Source organism: Rhinatrema bivittatum, chromosome 8, assembly GCF_901001135.1.
Source record: "Rhinatrema bivittatum chromosome 8, aRhiBiv1.1, whole genome shotgun sequence".
Lineage (NCBI taxonomy): Eukaryota > Metazoa > Chordata > Amphibia > Gymnophiona > Rhinatrematidae > Rhinatrema > Rhinatrema bivittatum.
In genome coordinates, this window is record NC_042622.1 from 128216601 (window position 1) to 128233140 (window position 16540).

A 16540-nucleotide genomic window follows, 5' to 3' on the forward strand; every position below is an offset into this window, starting at 1 on the left:
CATAGCCACGCCCCCGTACCCGCCCCCAAAATGCTGCCGACACACCCCCGAAACGTTGCGACGACCGGGCCTGCCCCCCGACACGCCCCCGACACGCCCCCCTCGGAGAACCCCGGGACTTACGCGAGTCCCCGGGGCTCTGCGCGCACCGGTAGGCCTATGTAAAATAGGCTCACCGGCGCGCCTAAATCCGCCCAAAACCGGGAGGATTTAGGCGAGCAGGGCTCTGAAAATCCGCCCCTTAGAATATACAATAAAGTATATAATTCCTTATCCTATTATCTCTTTCTTGGAATCTTTTCAGAGATAATGAAATAAATGCAGAGTATCCCCAGATACCTATACTTGATTAATATTGTATCAAATACTTCGAAGTCAGTTGTAGCTGGCCAGGCTATTGATACTCACAGCGGGGAGTGTACACTGTGATAAAGGATGTTATCTTGCTTCTGGGCATGCATCTCTCTGCTTGTCTCCAAAGCGATGATAATGTTGTACCCTAGAGATGTGAATTGTGTCCTCGATCGTCTTAACGATCGATTTCGGCTGGGAGGGGGAGGGAATCGTATTGTTGCCGTTTGGGTGTTTGAAGTATCGTGAAAATCGTGAAAATCGTGAGCCGGCACACTAAAACCCCCTAAAACCCACCCCCGACCCTTTAAATTAAATCCCCCACCCTCCCGAACCCCCCCCCCCCAAATGCCTTAAATTATCTGGGGGTCCAGCGGCGGTCCGGAACGGCAGCGGTCCGGAACGGCCTCCTGCAATTGAATTGTGTTGTCTTCAGCCGGCGCCATTTTTCAAAATGGCGGCGCAAAATGGCGGCGGCCATAGACCAACATGATTCGACTGCAGGAGGTCGTTCCGGACCCCCGCTGGACTTTTGGCAAGTCTTGTGGGGGTCAGGAGGCCCCCCCAAGCTGGCCAAAAGTCCCTGGGGGTCCAGCGGGGGTCCGGAAAACGATTTGCGACAGGAGATCGTTTTCCGGACCCCCGCTGGACCCCCAGGGACTTTTGGCCAGCTTGGGGGGGCCTCCTGACCCCCACAAGACTTGCCAAAAGTCCAGCGGGGGTCCGGAATGACCTCCTGCAGTCGAATCGTGTTGGTCTATGGCCGCCGCCATTTTGCGCTGCCATTTTGAAAAATGGTGCCGGCTGAAGAGAACACAATTCAATTGCAGGAGGCCGTTCCGGACCGCTGCCGTTCCGGACCGCTGCTGGACCCCCAGGTAATTTAAGGCATTTGGGGGGGGGTTCGGGAGGGTGGGGGATTTAATTTAAAGGGTCGGGGGTGGGTTTTAGGGGGTTTTAGTGTGCCAGTTTTCCTGCCCTCCCCCTTCCCCCGATTTACGATTTTTTGACGATAAATCGGGGGAATTGGTATTGTATCGTGGCCCTAAAGATTTTTGACGATTTAAAATATATCGGACGATATTTTAAATCGTCAAAAAACGATTCACATCCCTATTGTACCCTGTTTTATACTTTCCCAAGTGAAATCCAGGACAAATGTTCTTTTCTGATTGGTCACAAATTGAAGCTCTTTCCTCAAATATAGTTTTGTACCAGAATAACCAAGTTCTCTGTGTCATATATGGTTTTGTACCAGAATAGCCCCAGCCAACTAAGAATCACTTATTAGCATGACAATTCTGTATCATATAGAAACAGTTGTTCTTTTGGGGTTATTTCTGACCAACCAATCAGTGACTACAGCAATGACTGTATCTATGGCTTCAGCCATGGTTGATAGACAGACTCCAAAAGTTGTTGTCAATCTTCCAACATCCAATATCTCTGAGCAAAATGCAGAGACTGCAAATCTTCAGCCTTTCTGATTCATTAGTAAGTTTTAGCTGGTTTACTAGTTAAATCCACTGTATCAAATACAATATTAATTCAAATAAGGAAATCAAAGAAATAATCTCCCCATCATCCCACAGTGCGACCGGCTGTGTGTGTCTAAGTTGTGCGCCTGGTTGCATGCCTGGTTGTCCAGTCGGTGTGTGTCCAGGTTGTGCACCTAGTTGAGCATTTAGTTGAGTGCCTAGTTGGGCTTCTGTTTGGTCACCTAATTAGGTGCATCGGAGCACCTATCAGGGCACTTAGTTGTGCACACACACATGCATGAACTTATTTGCATGTACTATCTGAGCATCCTAGTGGGAGCTCAGGTTTGTGAGCTTATCAAGGCACAGTGTTACGTGCCTAATTTTTGGATGTCTAAATTTTGGGTGCACTATTAAATCAGACTGATGGCATCCATAGCAAAGAAGCCTAAGCACCTTGCCCTATGTGTTGCTTGTCATATTCAGGAGGGAGGGAAGGAGGGAGAGAAAATAGGACTCTCTGTATATAAATTAGTGCTGTATATGGGCACATTCAACTCAGGATGGGTTTGGGAGGGGGGAGTGGAACATACACAGTCAGAGGAATTAACATCAAATTTGAAATCACTGAAGAATTTCTTGGATGCATTGTACAAATCAACTCTTGTACCTTTCATCGATTCAAATGATAGAAAGTTTTCTGTGATTTTAAATTTGCTTACCCACCAGCATTAAATTTGCAGTTAATTGTTCTGACTGTATATGTAACACTCCCCCCCCTCCCAACCCACCCTGAGTTGAATGTGCCCATCTACAGTGCTAGATTTAAATAGAGAGAGTCCTATTCTCTCTCTTTCTCTCCCTCCTTCCCTCCCTCCCCACAAATTGCATCTGGGTTGGATAAGTGTGGGGGAGAAAAGGTTATAAAAGGGGGGGAGTGTTGTAACCCAGTAGAGGGTAGTCCTGACTGAGTTGGAAGCACAGAAGAGCTTGAAGGGCACACATTCAGCCTCTACCAATCTGTGTTAAGGGCATTGTTCACTTTCTCGTTACCACCACCCACCCATTTCAATACATGGAGCACATTTTTTAATATATCCACCCTTTTGTGAAAGCCTCCCTCTCATTTATCGGCTCTCTGCCTTTGTCCTGTTTTACTTGGAGCTGTCTAAAGTGGATTTGTTTGCCTTTAGCTTAACATCTGGAACCTACCTTGATGAATTTAAGCAGCCAATATACAAACAACTTGCAGGTTTGGGCAAGGAATTGTACAATAGTATCCTACACATTAATTTGCCAGGAGCATTTTCAGTTTCACTGTTGCTGGCACAGCAGCCCTTCATGCCGTCAGAGTGCCTCAGTGCCTTGTGGTTTATAAGGAATGTTTAACAAGGGATTAAATGAATGGCCGCCTTCTTATATCGCCATTTCTTTTTATTAAGATAGAACGATACAGAAGCAGGAGAAAGAAAGAGACAGTAAATTAAAGTTAATTTAAAAGAAAAATGTCACGGTGCCTAATTTCAAAGTAGCACAATGAGCTGTAGTCAAACAAAAAAAAAAATGCTCCTCCTCAAACTTGAAAGCAGGAGGTGTCCTGCACTACAAAATGTACCACAAACAGTTAAACAACTACCCACAATCAGCAATGGTCCTGCAGATATTTCAGAGGTTGCCACGGCAACCTGCCATCACTCCACTGAAGTCACTGGAACCAATCCTGGGTTCACAGTGAATGCCAGAATTACTAAAATGTCACGTCCCTCTACCATGAAATCAAAATCACTGGAGTCAGTAATAAACTACATGCAAAATAATCTGGGAAAAGGATTTAAGCCTCAAAAGACAGGAGGTTTGACAGGAACAATCCTACCAAAAGGTCTTAACAGAACACAAAATAGAACAGGAATGCCATGTAGTGGTTAAAGCAAGACTCACTGCGGGACCTAGCCAGATATGGGGATAGGAGTTTCTATTTGCGTGACATAAAACAAAGGGCACATGGGGTAGGGAGGCAGTATGGGGCTGGATGAAATTGCTGAGGGGCATAAGTTACAGGAAGCATGGGATAAGAGTATGGGCATGGAAAGTTTTATTGCAAGCCAGCTTATATGGTGTGTTGGATGGCAGATCATGGGCATAGGAAGTCTTCCTCTGGAGTTGTAAGTGTGGATGGCAGTTTGTGTGTGTGTGTGTGTGTGTGTGTTTTTGGGAAGTTTTATTGTGAGGTGGTAAGTTACAGGGAGTGCTAGATGTAAATCTGCAGAGTAAAATGTTTTATTGTAGGTTATATATCACAGGGGGAACTAGATAACAGTGTGTAGGGAATCAGAGGTCTTGTCATTGGTTAGTACATCATAGGGAGTGTTGTTTGGCAGTGTAAGTGTGTGCAGAGGAAGTTTTATTGTGGGGTTCTAAGTCACAGGAAATGCTGGAAGACAATGCACTGAGGTGAAAGGTGGTATTCTGGGGTGTAAATCTATTTATTTATTTATTTGTTTGTTTATTTATTTATTTATTTGTTTATTTATTTAAAAACATTTCTATACCATCTTTTCACGAACAAAAAGTTGACCAAAACGGTTTACAGGGATTGTTCAAGAGATAAAAATAAAAATCGGAGATAAAACAAATAAATAAACATTGGTAAATAGTAATAAAACATCAAATTAGGAGAAACAAAATTCTAAAAAACCAAAAATAGCACAGTAAAGAAAGTGCTGGCTATCAGTATGTAAAATTGGGTAATAGGTCACTGGGAGCACTGGATGGCAATGTACAGGGATGTTAAGGCTTATGGGAAGGTTTAAGTCACTGGGATCATTTGATGGTTTTATGTTCAAGTGGGAGACCTCATTGTTGGATTGTAAGTTACAAGGAGTGCTAAATGGCACTGCTTACGGTTGGGGAGTCTTGTTGTGGGGTGTAAGCATCAGTAGTGCTGATGGAATGTATACAGATAGGTCTTAATGTGGGGTATAACTCACAGGGAGTGCCAATTGTACTGTTGACTAGGGATGTGAATCGTGTCCTCGATCGTCTTAACGATCGATTTCGGCTGGGAGGGGGAGGGAATCGTATTGTTGCCGTTTGGGGGGGTAAAATATCGTGAAAAATCGTGAAAAATCGTGAAAAATCTAAAAATCTAAAAATCGCAAAACCGGCACATTAAAACCCCCTAAAACCCACCCCCGACCCTTTAAATTAAATCCCCCACCCTCCCGAGCCCCCCCCCAAATGAGTTAAATAACCTGCGGGTCCGGCAGCGGTCCGGAACGGGCTCCTGCTCCTGAATCTTGTTGTCTTCAGCCGGCGCCATTTTCCAAAATGGCGCCGAAAAATGGCGGCGGCCATAGACGAACACGATTGGACGGCAGGAGGTCCTTCCGGACCCCCGCTGGACTTTTGGCAAGTCTCGTGGGGGTCAGGAGGCCCCCCACAAACTGGCCAAAAGTTCCTGGAGGTCCAGCGGGGGTCAGGGAGCGATTTCCCGCCGCGAATCGTTTTCGTACGGAAAATGGCGCCGGCAGGAGATCGACTGCAGGAGGTCGTTCAGCGAGGGTTCCGGCGCCTTGCTGAACGACCTCCTGCAGTCGATCTCCTGCCGGCGCCATTTTCCGTACGGAAAATGGCGCCAGCCATACGCGTATGGCCGGCGCCATTTTCCGTACGAAAACGATTCGCGGCGGGAAATCGCTCCCTGACCCCCGCTGGACCTCCAGGAACTTTTGGCCAGCTTGTGGGGGGCCTCCTGACCCCCATGAGACTTGCCAAAAGTCCAGCGGGGGTCCGGAAGGACCTCCTGCCGTCCAATCGTGTTCGTCTATGGCCGCCGCCATTTTTCGGCGCCATTTTGGAAAATGGCGCCGGCTGAAGACAACAAGATTCAGGAGCAGGAGCCCGTTCCGGACCGCTGCCGTTCCGGACCGCCGCTGGACCCGCAGGTTATTTAACTCATTTGGGGGGGGGTTCGGGAGGGTGGGGGATTTAATTTAAAGGGTCGGGGGTGGGTTTTAGGGGGTTTTAGTGTGCCGGCTCATGATTCTAACGATTTATAACGATAAATCGTTAGAATCTCTATTGTATTGTGTTCCATAACGGTTTAAGACGATATTAAAATTATCGGACGATAATTTTAATCGTCCTAAAACGATTCACATCCCTACTGTTGACAAATGCTGAAAGCTTCTCAAGAAGTCCAATACCACTTAACATAATAACATAGTAGTGATGGCAGATGAAGACTAAATGGTCCATCCAATCTGTCCAGCAAATTGCTCATGGCATTATCTGTTGCTTCATTCAGGTTACCCCCAGGCCTTCTGTTAAGGGTAGTAACTGCTGCTCTGTGCATATTACCCCATAACTTTTGATACGGATAGCATTCCCATGCCTTCTGCTAAGGGTAGTAACTGCTGCTTTCTGCATATTACCCCATCACTTCTGCCAAGGATAGCACCCCCATACCTTCTGTTAAGGGTAGTAACTGCTGCTCTGTGCATATTACCCCATAATTTCTGCCAAGGATAGCAACCCCATGCCTTCTGTTAAGGGTAGTAACTACTGTTCTGTGCATATTACCCCATGACTTTTGATAAGGATAGCACCCCCATGCCTTCTGTTAAGGGTAGTAACTGCTGCTCTGTGCATATTACCCCATGACTTTTGATAAGGATAGCACCCCATGCCTTCTGTTAAGGGTAGTAACTGCTGCTCTGTGCATATTACCCCATAACTTCTGCCAAGGATAGCAACCCCATGCCTTCTGTTAAGGGTAGTAACTACTGTTCTGTTCATATTACCCCATGACTTTTGATAAGGATAGCATCCCCATGCCTTCTGTTAAGGGTAGTAACTGCTGCTCTGTGCATATTACCCCATCACGTCTGCCAAGGATAGTAACCCCATGCCTTCTGTTAAGGGTAGTAACTGCCACTCTGTGCTGGTTTGCCCCATGTGCCCCATTCTTCATTTCCAACATCTAGCCTCTAGGAATCCGTAATGTTTATCCTATGTCCTTTTGAATTCATATACTGTTTTCATCCTCACCATCTCTTCTAGGATGGCATTTCAGGCATCTATCACCTTCTCCATGAAGAAATATTTCCTGTTGTTGTTTCTGAGTGTCCTTCCCCCCCCCCCCCCCCCCCCGAGTTTCATTTCATGACCTCTAGTTCTACAGTTTCCTATCCAAAAGAAAGGTTTTGAATGTTTGTACATCATTAATGCGTTTCGCATATCTGAAGGACTGTAGCATCTCCCCTTCACCTTTTCTCCTCTAGGGTACATATATATTTAGATCCTTCAGCCTTTTCTCATAAGTCTTCCATTACAGGCCACACCATTTTGGACACCTTCCGGTGAACCGATTCCATCCTGTCTCTATCCTTTTTGAGATACGGTCTCCAGAAGTGAACACAGTACTCCAGGTGAAGCTTCACCAAGGACCTGTACAAGGGCAATATCACCCACATTTTATCATTATTTAGTTTATCTATATAGCTCAACTTTCTTCTGGCTTTTGCTGTTGCCTTGTCATATTGCTTTATTGCCTTCAGATTGCCAGACACTATTGAACCAAGAACTCGTTCCTGGTCAATGCACATTAATCTTTCACCCTCCCCCCACCATCGCATACAGCTCTTTTGGATTACTGCAGAAACGCCTTCTGATAGCAGAAGTTTTATGGTATTAAAAAAAATAGCAATTATGTAGAAACAACACTTATCAAAAACATATGTCAAAATGCCGTTACAAAACTTAATTATTGATAAAAATTATAGCAATGCTGAAGAAATTAAAAAATGGATAAATTTCAAGAAAAAAATTTAAGGAAATATATCTAGGGCACCATGACATTTAGAAGGAGTAGAAAAATTATCTGTTCTTTGTGCTACTCTTAAAAGCAGATGGTGCATGAGTTGGTATATACATACAAACTATTATGTTGCCTGCTACCAAGAAGCTAATTGAAATTGAGCTTTTTCATTGTCCTCTCTCATGATTTTCGGGTGTTTCTTTATTTTGCAAGGAAAACAAACGTAGACTACCATTCAGGAAAATGTGATGCTGTGCAAAATATTGGGCACAGGAGTAAATCTTCACAGGATAAAGACAGCTGCAGCTTTAAGAACTTCTCTACTAGAAGGAGTCTCATCTTTTCTAAAGAGCAACAGGATGAGTAGTGTGGGTTCTGGGGTGCCCACTGGAGCAGTTTGATAACTATGTACCTTTATTGCACCCTCAGTACATGTACGACAAATCTTATATTGCTAGGTGTCATGAAACAGGGGCTTTACACAGGAGAATCAGGTCAGTTTGCGACTTCCAAAGGCAGAGGGAGCTCTAAAGGAAAGTCCAGGGGAAACGCTGCCTCAAGGAGGAAAGAAAAATTAAACAAAAGGGGACTGTAAAGCTAGAAGGAAGAGCAAGTACAGGGTTGCTGATAAATATAGATTTGAGATCTTTGGCAGAGAATGAATTAGGAGCCAGGCAGCAGCCAGAGAAAGGTTACTAACTGGGAGATCCAACTGGTGGCTTATTTCAGAATCTATGTCTTTCTTAGGCCAGAAAGAGCACTGCCTTTCAGAAGGAGACAGAGGCAGAACTCGATGGGGAAAGGGTTTACCTGGACCCAGAAGCAGAAATGCCCTCAACCTTTACTTAGGGATTTTAAATTTGCAAAAATGTAAATATCCAGGATATAAGTGCTATGTGATGTGCTCCTAAGAAATGGGGCTAGCTTATACTTAACTATTAATGTACCTTACTGGTATCTCATAGGGATGTGCAGATGGAAAGTATTCGTTGGATTCGGTATTCATATTCATCGGGACCCAAATACATTGCATTCGGTCAATGCGGGGAAACCTGATCCGTCCATTAGTTGAATTAGGTATTCGTTTCCCATTAAATTTGTAAAAACAAAAGAAACCCCAACCCAACCCTTTAAATTTAATTAACTACAACCCCCCACCCTCCTGACCCCCCCAAGACTTGCCAAAAGTCCCTGGTGGTCCAGCGGGGGTCCTGGAGCAATCTCCTGCACTCGTGCCGTCGGCTGCCAGTATTCAAAATGGCGCCGATAACCTTTGCCCTTACTATGTCACAAGGGCTACCGGTGCCGTTGGTCGGCCCCTGTCACATGGTAGGAGCAATAGATGGCTGGCGCTACCTTGTGGGGGGTTCACTCCTGTTACTCCTGTTCTCTGAATCTTCAGTAGATATTCACAGGCTCTATAAGATATCCATCACCCCTCTCCTTCTCATTTTGATGGTTGTAATTCTTCCCTTCTCTGGATACTGAAGATCTGAGGCGTCCTTCTTAGTGGAGAGACCTCTCCATTTTTAAGATTCAGGAACTTAAAAGTTGAATAGATCCTCAATAGTAGGCCTGGGTTGGAGAAGAACAATTCCAGGCCCTAGGCTCAGAGGGGTGGGGACCTTCCACAGTCTCTCATTCTCTCCCAATGTTGTACTCACAGCTTAGTTGTCCCAGATTTAAAGCACTTCCTTGAAGAAGAAACAGGCTTAATACTGATGGCTGTTCAAAAATAAACTTTACTGTAACCAAGAAAAATTGTTCAGAATCCAGTTTGCAAAATGAAATTCTGTAATCTCTGTTCAAAAATAATAAGCTCAAAATGTCTGGTCTTCTATTAATTCTTTCTGAGTCAGAAAACAATAGGGTGGGGACATCTCAAAGACCCACATTTCTGGATGACCAAAGTGTGGACTCCTGGTAGATGGAAAGATTTCAGTCTCTCAGATGGTACTCCCTAATGCTGGACTTCAGGTGGCAAAGTCCAAAATACTTTCAAAAATACAAAAGACTTCTCTCCCTCTGGCAGGCAGGAAATTGGCAAAAAGTTTTCCTTCCAACAAAAATGGAAAAACAGGATACTTCTGCACTCTCAGTTCTATCTCCTGGACAACTGCAAAACCCCACACCATAGCTAGAACAGAGCAAAACAGTACCCTATCCCATTCCCCTCAAGCAGGGGTGACTTCCCTCCTGAAATAGAAAAGGTCAGGGAAAAAAAACAAAGTTCTCTTTATAAAGTCAAAAGCATTCTCTTCTCTTCCTCTCTTCCAAGACAGTTCCTTCTGCAGGTCTATGGCAAAGTCCTATCCCTTCTGGAACAGTCTGTGGAGCCTGAAGTTGGAGACCACCAAAAATCACCTTCTTACTCTTCAGAACCAGAATCAACAACCACAGTCTGCACATGCTCAGCCTGGCTTTCATAATGTTGAACTGACCAATCCCAGCCACCTGAGGTGAGGAGGCCTATGGGATGTTGTGAAAAATGCTAGATGTATGCTCCTGTCTAAGCCAAGGGGCAGTGGTGCTGGTGAGGAAATAAAGCACTCCTCGTATATTTGTTTGATATTTTGAATTATTCTGTGGAGGCTTTCTACCCCATCCTAGGTGTTCTATCTTCCTGTGGATAAAAAGAGAGCAGGAGGAGAAGGGAAATCTTTGGAGGATAATTTCATTATGGATAAACTTAAACCTACTATTCTGTTGGAGTCATCACAGGACATGTCAATTAGCCAGGGTGACATTTGCCTTGGAACCTGATAGGGATTGGGCCCTTAAGTCTTTTTTCTGCATTAAAGATGTTTTGTTTTTTTATGTCAAGGTTAGGGCCTACCTGGGTCTTAGCAGACAGTCTCAGGAGAAGCATAAATTTATTCCTGGATTTAGATAGGGGTAGATTTTAAAAGAGGTGCACACTGTGTACATGTGCGGGCGCTACTCGGCACGCGCACATGTACGCCTGATTTTATAACATGCACACGCATGTTATAAAATCAAGGGTCGGCGTGCACAAGGGGGTGCACAATTGTGCATCTTGTGCGCGCCGAGCCGCGCTGCCTTCCGCCATTCCCTACCCCCCACCCCACCTTCCCTTCCTTTATCCTACCTCCCCCGCCCTTTCCCCCCTACCTTTTTTTTCTTCTTTTTTTTATCTGGAAACTTCAGCCCTGGGGCTGAAGTAAGTTGCTCGCGCTGGCCAGCTGCCAGCGCGCGATCCCCAGCACAGTAGCAAATATGGCCGCTGTGCCGGGAGCCTGACCCCACCCCATCCCCAGACCTCCCCCCATGCCCCGCCCCCTCCCTGCCCCTTTTTGCAAGCCCCGGGGCTTACACGCGTCCCGGGGCTTTACGCGTGTCGCCGAGCCTTTTTAAAATAGGCCCGGCGACACGCGTAAGACAGGTTACGCTCGTATATCCTCCAGATTTACACGTGTAACCTTTTTGAAATTGGAGCTGATTTCTTTTTAGTTTCCAGCTAAATTGTTAATTAAATATCAAGGGGTTTCTTATAGTTTTTTTTTTTTATCTTGTGCAACTTTGGAGATTTCTAGAAAGGTGATCTAGAAATTGGGTTAATGTATTGCTTGTGGAGGGTTGAGTTATTGGTTATTTTTTCTACCTTGCCTTGTTTGATATATTCTGTTGTTATGGTTTTCTTTTTATCTTTATCTTTTATCTTTATTCCTTTGATACTTCTCTTCTCTTAGTGGACTTGAACTTCTGACTAGTTAATTTGTTTGAGTTCTATATTATACAGGTTTCCTATTTGTTGTATAAGCTATGAAGATTTATTTCCTTGCTCTTTCTGTTTAAATTGTTAAAACTTCATAAATTAAAAAAATGAAGTCAATTCATGCAGCTACCAATTGGGATAGGCTGTTTGAAAAAGTACTGAAATATGATTGTTCCTTACTCTTTCCTTGTCCCATGCCCAATCATCTCTGGTCTGTCTGGATTTGGTTGCTCCTTAGAGTTTAATGGGACTAAACCGAAAGACTTGAAAAGGACTGGATTTTTTTGAGGGACTGCCCCCATTTTGTTCGGATAACCTGAACCAAAACAATCTACTCATTTGTAAGTTCAATGTTGTTTTGATGTTGATTTATGTCTTATGTATGTCAAATTTGTGCTCTTCACTATACATGTGTTTAGAAGATGCAGATTTAAACCAGAAAAATACATAAACTCAGATCAGCTTTACATTCGGATCATATGAACGTATATCCCTACTGTAGATGTTCAGTGGGAAAATAAGGCAATTTGGGACATCATTTAAACACATTCAGTTTCTTGAGTTGGCTTTAATCCTATAGTTTTGCAACCCTGTATGGTTGTTTCATTAGCCCTTGTTAAATCAATAAAGACAAGATTCTGGGTAAAGTGAAATTGGATCAAAACATGATGTAATATGCATCTGTAATACATTTAAAAGAGTAATATCCTCCAAACTGACCCAAGTATCATTTTTGGCAGTACAAATACTCCAGATCAAATATCTCCAGATAGCCATCCATTTTCCAGATTAGACTCTATGTTGATTTGTTCTCCTATGAACAGCATCAATAAATTGCTCTATGCCTTTAGAAGAGGCACTCTGGCTAATACCTGTTGTGCCACCAATGGTGGTTTTAAATGGCAGCATTCAGAAAGCCAGAATTAGATGCAGTTTCACAATAACCAAAAAGGATTGTCTTCCCCTATGTTTGTTTTCTCTAAGCTCTTAAATTATTCCAGAGATTTGAAGTTTTTGCCAAATCTGTAACACTTACATTCAACTGTTAGTTAAATTTAGAAAAGCGATCATTGATTTCTGTATCTTTCGAGCAGGACAGCATCATCTTTTCTTCATTCTTTTTTGATTTATATGTGATCATGTACTCCAAAAACCTTTTTTCAAGAGATACACTGTTGTGGTGAAAAAGAAAGTTGGCTGTGAGAAAAGGCAGAAGAATAAATGAAGACTGTAGACATATAAGGGTCCATTTTCAAATGCTTCTTAGCCAGATTACGGACTTATCGGCTATGAGGTGGAAGCTGAATACGCAACTATACCACTTATCTGGCTAAGTAGTTAGCTGGATAGTCAATGAGCAGGCAGTGGAAGTAACTGGGGTTTGCTACTTATCTGGCTAAATTAGGGGTCATTTATCAAAGTGATATATGGCGTTTTTGCATGCATTAAGGTGTTTTCGCATGCGAAAAGCATCTTTAACGCAATCGAAAACACCATAACACATGGTGCGATGCAAATCAGGAAAAGAAGAGGAGTTTCTGGCCAAGTGGGCCAGCTTTGCAATACCATATCATACAGCTTTAATGTGGATTTTACCTACACCTTTTTAATTTGTGTTAAGCAGTGCAATATGGCATTTTTGCAAATAACATTTTGAGTGAGACAGATAGACAGACAGACTATGATACCCTCACACTAGATAGGTATTTATACCTCTATAGGAGGCCCACCTAGCTACTCGAGGTGAGGTTTAGGTATTAGTGTAGGGGTTAGGAGCCACTTTGACATGCAAAGTGCGACGTACGAACAGAACAGTGCACTCTTGTGAAGATTTGATGACCTTCAGAGTGAAGAAACTCACACAAAGATGAGATTTTTGCCATGTTCTCTCAACCTAGCTTGATGTTACCAGGTAGAGAGTCCATCAAGCTAGGTTGAGAGAACCAAATAAATAAATGGATTTGATAAATCCAGGCCTTAGCCGGATAAGTAGTGATATTCAACCTTGTCTAGTTAAGTGAATCAGATAAGTTAGATGTGCCCCATAGCAGGTCTAAAGTTAGCCAGATAAGGTTATCCAACTAACCTTAATACTTATCTGGATATATTCTGCAGCATTGCTGTGCCACTGAATATTCTGTGTACAGATAAGTCTTATCCAGCTAACTTATATAGCTGGCTAGATTTAAGTATTGGCCTCTTAAGGTTTAATTTTCAAAAGGTTTCCTCACATAAAATTGGCATATATGAGTCTAAGTAGTGTGTAAATGCATATAGGTAATTTTGAAAACATTGCGAGTATGTACAGACTTCCGATGAGGCATATAAATGTTAGGAGATAAAAAAGGGGTGGTTTAGTGGTATTTCAAGGTGGGGTCCCGATATACATGTATAAATTGCTATTTAATAAGAAGTATATGCACATATATTTCCAAACTGTACTCTTTTGCATCTGCTAATTGAGTTATGGAAGTGAAATTGTACTCGTCTTTTCGGCTTTTGGGTGGAAGATCTGGGTTAAGTGGTGGGGGGTCATGGAGAAATGCTGGAGGGTCTGGGTAAACTGGTGAAGTATCAATGAACTGGTGACTGCAAGTATGTGCACAAGTATTTTCAGAAGTGGAGTATGCACATTCTTTATAAAATGCATGCCTCTGCTTACAACTCAGGGTAGAGAAAGTATATCTTTTCCAGTATTAATATATGCATACATTTGAGGCAGAAATATATGATCTTTTATAAATTGTATAACTCCAAACCCATCCTCAGCTCTGCACCTGGGAACACCATCATTCAATCTGGGTAAACTTATGCTCGAACAGATAGTATGCACATTATGTTATCCACAAATTGGAAGCAATTTTATAAAAGGATATGTCTTACCTGCAAAAATACCTTTGAAAATTACGTTCCCTATGTATTGAGATTTCTGGGCTGTGTCCTTGCCTGCTAAGCACATATTTTTTACATATCTACTCTAAGAAAAGTTAAATGCACTAACATTTGTTTTATATTAATTAGGAATTTGAATGTTCCTCTTGTCCATCTACACTGCAATTTTAAATAACTTAAGAGCCTCAAACATTTGTTTCCTCTTTTACAATTTTTAAACAAATGTGCTCTTGAAAGGTGCTCAGTTCCTGGCCTTGGAAACTGATGTCCTTGGTTTATCCACTTAAAGGTATAGTACATACAGTAGTACTGCAAGACTCCTTACAAACAATAGATGTCAACCCTCTTATACAGGGCCCTTTTCAAAGGCTGAGAGAGTAATTGTGTTTCCATGTCTGTTCAGTGTTTAGTGATTTTATTGCGGCTACCAAACAGGGTACCAGTTTTGGGTCAAATTTATAAGCAATGTGGCAACTGGACTGAGATCATCTACTTATTTTAAGTTGATCACCTAAAGGTAAATTTTTAAAACCCGGCGTGTGTAAATCCTGGGGTTTACATGCATGGCCAGGTCTCACGTGTGCTGGGCCAATTTTCAAACAGGCCCGGCCATGCGCGTAAAACCTGGTACGCAATTATCAGCTAAATTTTAAATCCCCTGCGCACGGGAAAAACGGGGGTTACGCATGCATTTTCGAAGAGGCCCGGCCGCGCATGTAACCCCCGTTACACGTACAAGAGCCAGGCCTCTATCAAGGGGCGGTCCCAAGAGGGCGGAGCTGGAGGCCGCTGGTACAGTGGCCATTTGCTGGTGTGCTGGAGGATCGCGTGCCGGCAGCCTGCCGGCACATGCAACTTACACCAGCTCAGGAGCTGGTATAAGTTCCAAAATAATGAAAAGAACCAAAGGTAGGGACTTTAAAGGGGTTGGGGAAGACGGAGGGAGAGTAGGTAGGGAGATAGGAAATTTCCCTCCCAGTCTGCTCCTTACTTGGAGCCTGGTTGTTCGCGCACATGGAGACGCAAGTGTATTTTTAAAAAATCTACCCTTAAGTGCCGGGGCCTGAAAAGGGGGCGGTCTGGGGGGGTAGAGAGGGCAGTCTTGGGGGTAGGGAGGGGCAGGGCTGGAGGCGCCAGTACAGCGGCCATTTGCCGCTGTGCTGGGGAAGCGTGCGCCACCAGTCGGCCAGCGCACGCAAGTTGCTTCTGCTCCGGAGGAGCAGCAACTTAAAAAAAAAAGGTAAGGCAGATTAGGTTTAGGAGGTGGGGAAGAGAGGGGAAGGGGAAAGGAGGCTAGGGTAGGGGGTAGTAAAGTTCCCTCCCAGTCCTCTCCAATTAAGGAAAGCTGCGATGCGTCAAGGCGCGAAATTAGCTAAAATCTACCCCCCCCCCCTGCGCGCATGGATTACAAAATCACATGTGTGCACTGGCACACACATGTTATAAAATTGTGCATCCATGTACACACACCGGGTAGCACGCATACATGAAGGCGTGCGCATATTTTTTTAAAATCTACCCTTTAATGATGATGAGGTGGAGAGGACTTTTGGACACTACAGATTTTAGTAGGTTTTAAATCGACAGCCTATAGGTGAAAGGTTCTGCAAGTCTGTGCCAGTTCACTAAACCATCTAGTCCCCTTCCATGCACAATACTGAAATGTCAGTACAATATCTACTGGCAGACGACCATAGAAACTTAGAAATATAGAAACATGATAGCAGAAAAAGATCATCCAGTCTGCCTATCCGTCCAATTAGTTTAGAATGACTTCCTCAGAATTCCCCTGTATTTATCCCAATACTTTCTTGAATTCAAATACTGTTTTTTGTCTCTACCACCTCTACTGGGAAGCTGTTCCATGCATCTACCACCCTCTTTGTAAAGAAATATTTCCTAAAATTACTTCTGAATATGCCCCCCTTTTACCCTCATCTCATGACCGCTCATTCTAGAGCCTCCTTTCCACTGAAAAAGGCTCACTTCTTGTTCATGGAAACCTTTGAGTTATTTGAATGTTTCTTTCATATCCCCTTATCTTGCCCTTAGGGTATACATGTTTAGATCTTTATGTTTATCCCCATATGCTTTAGAATTAAGACCACTGACCATTTTAGTAGCCACCCTCTGGACCGACTCCATCCTGTTTATATCTTTTTGAAGATGAGGTCTCCAGAATTATACACAGTATTCCAAGTGAAGTCTTACCAGGGAACTATACAGGGGCAATATCACCTTCCTTTTTTCTGCTGACCATTCCTC